Consider the following 6,952-nt stretch of genomic DNA (forward strand, 5'->3'; position numbering starts at 1 on the left):
AGAAATATCAAAAAAGGGTTGAGCTTGTTCTCTCGTGTATCAGGGAGTTTGTTCTTCCCCACGCATCCCACCTGCTCGGGTGCTGTCTCAGCCCGGATTCAAGGATTCTAATGTATTACTAATGATCAAGTTGTTTAACTAATTGGGATTTTTGAACCAGGAAAGCCCCCAAAAAAACAGTTTCTCAGTTTGTACCGTTCAACTGAGGCACCAGGCAACTAATTACTTCTTTAGCTAGCTACTGGCTAATGTCTGAAATGTCGTCAATGAATGTTTCACAACTCCTTACGGAGACAAAAGATATGGATTCGTCTTTTACTCCCGACAGCCTGAAAAGAGATCACGACTATCTCAAACACTCAAAGGAACATGACTATTGCTCGTCCAATTTGACACCTATTGAGTCCTAGCCTGACGTTGTCATACTCATAATTCTAGTCAGAATATGAGTCTGAAAACTCTCCGTTGGGCTGTGACAACGGGGCTTGTTTCAACCGAACTCGTAAAACAAATGCCTCTTCGCTCAATTGGATAGACCTACAACCAATCAGAGCAACGTAATATATTGTTTGTTGAAAACGAATTCAACCCAAGCGCTCTTTCGTGACGTTGTTGATTACGTTACTGTTGATCATCTGTCCATCATCGTATAAAGCCCGCCCTGGCAATTTCATTGGTCCGTCCCGATTCTGGTTTTCTGTAGTTGTCCTAAATACGAGACCCTCCAGACCCAACTTCCCGAACACCGCCCCGCAACATTAAGCCCCCGCCAGCACTCCCCTGATAAAATATGTTCCCGCGGCTATGCAGCCGTGTAAACTCGCCTTTGGGGGAAGTGAAGCTCGCAAAAGCTCGCCCGGGGGGGCTACTAAATCTCACGCCAAGGTTTTTGGAAAAGTTGGCAGCCCTGAAGTATTAATACCCATATATTAATGCTAAACGGTTAGAATTTGGGGAAAAGAACTCTGCATACGTTTTTAGTCTGGAAATAAAATGCAGTGAGGCAAAGAAGGAGGAGAAGTTAGAGGAACTGGATCTTGTGATTAGAAAGTCTCCCTCAAATAAATCTCCAGGGCCTGATGGTGTGACTTTTGAATTCTACATAACTTTTTGGGATGAAATACGTCTTCTGATCTCAGAAGTTTTTAAAGATTGTGCTTTCAATACAGAGCTAACCCTAACCCTCTTCCATGAAACAAGGGCTGATAACTTTAATTCCTAAACTTAATAAGGATCCTCTCTTCTTAGATAACTGGCGTCCTATAACATTACTAAATTCGGACTACAAATTGCTGGCCTCAGTCTATGCTAACAGACTTAAGCCTTGTCTGAATGAAATAACCTCTGTTACTCAGAGTGGTTTTATGAAGGGAAGACACATTTCCAACAATATATGCCTTGTATTGGATATTTTAGATTATTGTGACTATTTGGATGATGAAGCAATTATACTTTTACCTTAACCTGTATACTGTACACATTTTGAAGGTCTCGTCGTTGGGGAAAATGTTCTTATCATAAGCCAACTGGCTGATGACACATGTCTTTTTCTGAAGAATGAACTACAGGTACCTGTGATTCTGGATGCTTTAAAGATTTTTTCTGGGGCTTCTGGGCTTTCTATTAATCATAGTAAGAGCGAAATAATGACTGTACACCTGTCGGATAAGACCTCTGTTGGTGACCTAGCTGTAAGGCAATCAGTGAGGTATCTTGGTATTGTGATTAGCAGGTCTCCCATTGAGAGAATTTATCTGAACTTTGCTCAGAAGATAAAAACAGCTAAGACTATTTTTAATTGTTGGTTGCAAAGAGATCTTTCTATATATGGCAGAGTTGTATTGTCTAAAGCAGAGGGACTTTCAAGATTATATCCAGCATTATCTCTATGTTGATCCAAAGACATGTGCGGCCATTAATTTACTCCTATTCAAGTTCATTTGGAAAAACAAAACAGAATATATACGTGGCAAAACAATCACCCAAGCTTACTCAAAAGGAGGATATAACGCTTTAGATTTGATTAGTGTGAATAACACATTTAAAATCAATTGGCTATAGCACTGCGTACATCAGAACAATGATCCTTGGTTTTATATCCCAAATTTGTCTTCAATTGTCTTCAATTCTTACTATCTTGTAATTTCAAATGTAGTAAACTACCCGTAAAATTGGCCAACTTTCACAAACAAGCTCTTTACGCCTGGAAATGAGCTTTTAATCACAATTTCTCTCCCCACAAATGTATTATATGGAACAATCAGTATGTGTTGTATAGGAATAAGTCAATTTTCTTCTCCAATTGGTGTAAGGATAATATCATCTTCATTTTAGATCTGTTAAATGACATTGGTGATCTATATACTCTTGAGAAACTTACGAAAAAGACTGGTGCACACCTGTCACGTAAAGAATATGAAAAGGTTGTTAAAAGTATCTCAAAGAAATAGCTATTTCTTGTAAAGACCCTGATGAAGAAAATGACGTCACCCTGCTGAAAATGATGGAGATGGGTTACATTTATGGAACTATCTAATTGAAAAGTGAATGTCTCAGTTATTCCTTATATTATACTCTAAGTTGTATTATGGGAAATGTGATGCTAAGCTCTGACTGAGTAAAAACAATAGAAGTGTGAAACGTTGGTTTTAGCAAAGGAGGATAGGGAAGTACCACTCTAAGGAATGCAGAGGCCTAGCCGTAAATTAGAACGTACACATACGGCCAAGCTGCAGGAAAACTCCTCCAAACCAAGTCTGAAACTGTCACCCAGGTCAGGCCTAGGTCTGTGTCTAGGGGTTTTCTATGTTTATAAAGCACAAGCATCGCATACCAACTAGAAGAAAGTCTAAGATGTGTGTGCACCCAACACGAGCCTGGACATGGTCAGATTTATGTAAGGACAGAGATGCCAACGTGACACAACTTCTGTAATCAGAAACCCTAGTACAGGGGCCAATTGGGTGACAAAGCGTAGAAATGGTCATCAACAGAAAGGTACCAATATTGTGAGGATGCATAATGTATCTGTGACCAACAGTGTTGTACCAATAGCAAAAAATGACACAAATAATAGGCAGAAAATACAGTATATAAGAGGACGTTTGGAGAGAACTTGCCAGTCTGCTCTTGGTAGCTTACTCACTTGGATACCTTTTTTTTGACCCTGTGTTGGAATAAACCTTTGCATCAATACTCTGAGTTTCAGTGCATCTGTTGGGACTTAGCCTGATTTTTGACGGGTCAACACTTAGAATAATTTTCATCGTTTGGACATTTTATTTTTAGTTTATTTTTCACTTGTCTACACTTGGAATCATTTTCAACCTTTGGACTTAGTTTATTTTTGACTTGTACGGACTTAGGATTTTCTTCACTTCGACACTCTGATTTATTTTCACTATACATGGGAACTGGAAAAATTATTTACGACAACCCAGACCTCATATGGGTCTTTCACGGGTGAGATGCCTCGATTATCAATTAATAGGTTAGACCTTACTGACAGGAAATGTAATAATCTTCACATCAGGCAATCAATATTGATGATTCACAGTGACTCTCCCAGAGCACTTCACTTTTTGAAATCTAATTTCCCTGAAATGATGATAGCATGTGTATGGTCTGATCCGCATAGATTTTTTATTTCAAATAAAACTAAAGAAGTTCATATGAAGATCTTACATAAATATTACCCTTGCCTTCTTAAATACATTTTAACCAGATGTTTCACAGCTACGCAGTTTTTGCTCTGGTCAAGATGAGTCCATTCTTCATCTATTTTATAGATGCACATTTTCACGGAAGTTCTGGGATGATGTTTCGACGCAAATATTTACGTGCCACAACAAACTGGTACATATCTCTGAAGAAATTGTTTTGTTTCTGAACTCCAATACTGGTTTTATAGTTATAGACATCACAATTAAATTATTATGTCTACTTGGTAAATTTCATATTCAAAAAGCAAGAATACTCCATTCCAAGCCCAATTTTAACTTGTTCCTCTTTGAACTTAAAATACTATTTGAATCTATTTCTAAATTAAACAACAAAAAAGCAGTTACAACTTTTAGATACAATCTGTAGTAACACAGACTAATTTGAGAAATTGTCGATATGCTTTCCTATAATGATGTTGGATTTCTATTTTATTTTGGTTCTTTTTTTTTATATTGTATTGTATATCCCCTTGCATACATTACTAATTCATTGAAGTGTCTCTAGTGTCTGCAGATTTGTTATGTTTTATCTGACACAAATACCATCGTTATGTAAGTGAACTTGTAATTATTGAACACTGTATTACTGTCTTTGTAAAAAATATTGAATAAAAAAAAAAACGCGCCAGTGCGAGCACATAAGTACACGCAGCGCGATGACGTACATCCTGTCTTAATAGACTGTTCGAAATCAACGGTTTTGGAGATACCTTCCCTCGAAAGGACCTGTCTAGTTAGACACCTGTCTAGTAAGAGATCAAGGATTAAGACAGCTATCTAAGATTTCGAACACAGCCACTGTTTTGTTCGGCTTGACGTAGCGTCCATTATCTGGGTCGTAGGTAGCTTCCTTAGAGAGGCGGCGCCTTCCAGCGAGGGGGCCAAGTTCAGCTCCTTCAGGGGACACACCCCCCCAGTCTCCAACAGAGAAGACTACTGATTTTCTAACATAGGTCTACTTGTCTGTGTTTTTTTTTATTCGAATTTGGATGAGTAGGTAATAACACATTATTCTGTGGTGTGGTGAACTTGAAACTCGTTTTTAATTCCACTTTACAGGATCTTTAATATTTTAGCAGTGAGACTTCTCGGCAGTTCTCCATTTAATTGAATGATATCCGCGGTAAACCGGAAGTGCCAATACAACGAAAGTGCAAAAAGATGAAAAAAAGTGGCCGGGGCGGAATAAGGTGAAGACAAAACCTAAGCAGAAAACGGAAGAGAAACTGTTCAACGGTTTAACTCCACATTTCAGTGCAACAAAGTTTTCGCGCTTTGCACATGCTTTCAGGAACCCATTTCACAAGTAGGTAGGCTATATAATGTAGGCTAATGAGAAGCAAATCATGGTATTTGCTTTACAGCATCTTTAAGACTGTTGGCTGTTCACTCAACGTAAACATCAACATTATTAATGGGATTACTGTCTATTCACCTTATTCCGCCCCAACCACTTTTTTCATATTTTTGCACTTGGGTTTACGTACTCGCAACATCGATAAAAATTGTATACAAAATGTAAAACTGTTTAATAGACATTCACGTTGACGTGTAAAAAAACTTGGCAATACGCCTGGCTCCATAGAAAATAAATGGAAAACATGTTGTCGCCCGCATCGCGTCGCTGCATTGTGAACGAGCTAAACGGCTACATTTGTCTCTTTCGCCTAATTGTCGTTGAGAAATCTCAGATTTGATTGGTTTTTGCATGTTCAACATGGATTACAGGTCAAAAGTTGAATGAACGAGTACTCACGTCCTTTCGATTTCTTAGAGGGTAAGTCGTTGTTGCCCATTAGTTACATGCTAGCATTCTGCTAACGAATGCTGATTGGTTAGTGAAGGACTGACTACGACCAAAGATCCCGCTTGATGGCATCCGAAGCAGAACCAGAATGTCAGAGCATTAGCAACAACATTAGCAACAACATTAGCAAGCCAAAACTCTTTCTAGCATGTGTATTGACAGTGGGAGCCTAACCTGTCAGCTGTGTAGTCGATGCCTCGAGAGAAAAGTGGAAGTAACCAGAGCTTGCCGTCAAGCAGTAGTTCTGGTCGTCCGATGTGTATGCAAAGGCTTTTTAGAACAGAAAGGCGACTTAAAAAAAACACCCAGCGGTGTGAATTTGTTTTGACTGCCCTTTCGAATTCAGAATTCAAATTACTAGACAATTTTTTTTATCCTGAGATATAATGGATTTTGAGGGGTATAGCTCCATAGACCTCAATTCATTCTGCACTCAACCGTTAGCGCCCTCATATGGAACTTGAGTGGAACTGCAACCAGTTCAGAACCCGGAAGTTTCTCGAGAGTGGCATTCGTCGACGCTCGAGGGTATTGTGGGAAGGCGAGCGGGGCTTCGAAAGTTGGATTTTTTTAACTTCATGTAAATGAGGAGCGTGTAAACGCAAGCGTTGGCCAATCGGTTTGGTTTCTTGTAACGTAGCAACTGTTGGTCATGGTAAACAATTGTCAAACAGGTTTGACAATTTCAAGATGGAAGAGCAACTCATCGTATGTGTGTCTACACACTCAGTCTTGTTTTATACGCCTCTGTACGATTAAAGAGACGTTAACAAAACATGTATACCTGGCGCAGGGTTGCTGAGGTTGTCAGTGTCCCTGGTGTGTTAAATTCAGTCTTGTCACTTTAGCTAGCTACAGTAGGCTACGTAACTTAGCTCTAACTTTCTTCTGTGCTAGCTGCATACTGTACTAGTCTAGCTACAGTAGTCTAGTTTACCCGGCACACGATTGACATTCAACGTTGAAATGCTGGTTGGCAGTCACTCGCTAGCCATACAGTAATTGTGTAGTGGCCATAACCTAGCGAATGTTACTGGAAAAATGTTTGAAGTGCTGTACAGTACTGTAGCCTATAGCCTAGTTGACAAGATCATGCAACATCTAGTCAGCGTATCTGATTCCTTGCATCATGCCGTGTAAAAGTTGTATTTTGATCGAGACAGGAGCACCTATATATCAATAATGATCGCTATTGTAAATACATGAACCCAAGTCTGCACATTTGTCCATGACACCGTTTTACACAAACTACAACAGTGACCTTAGAGAACTACAACTCTGTATTAACTTTTTTAACACGCCCCCGAGCATGGTGCACTGTGGGAAGGCCAGCGGTGCAGAGCGTAAAAAAACGCTGCAGTTTGAACGCACCGTTAAAAAGAAAGAAAAACATGTCTAATGAGTAAAGTCAATATTATATAGC

Source organism: Hypomesus transpacificus, chromosome 14 (assembly GCF_021917145.1).
Source record: "Hypomesus transpacificus isolate Combined female chromosome 14, fHypTra1, whole genome shotgun sequence".
NCBI classification, from domain to species: domain Eukaryota; kingdom Metazoa; phylum Chordata; class Actinopteri; order Osmeriformes; family Osmeridae; genus Hypomesus; species Hypomesus transpacificus.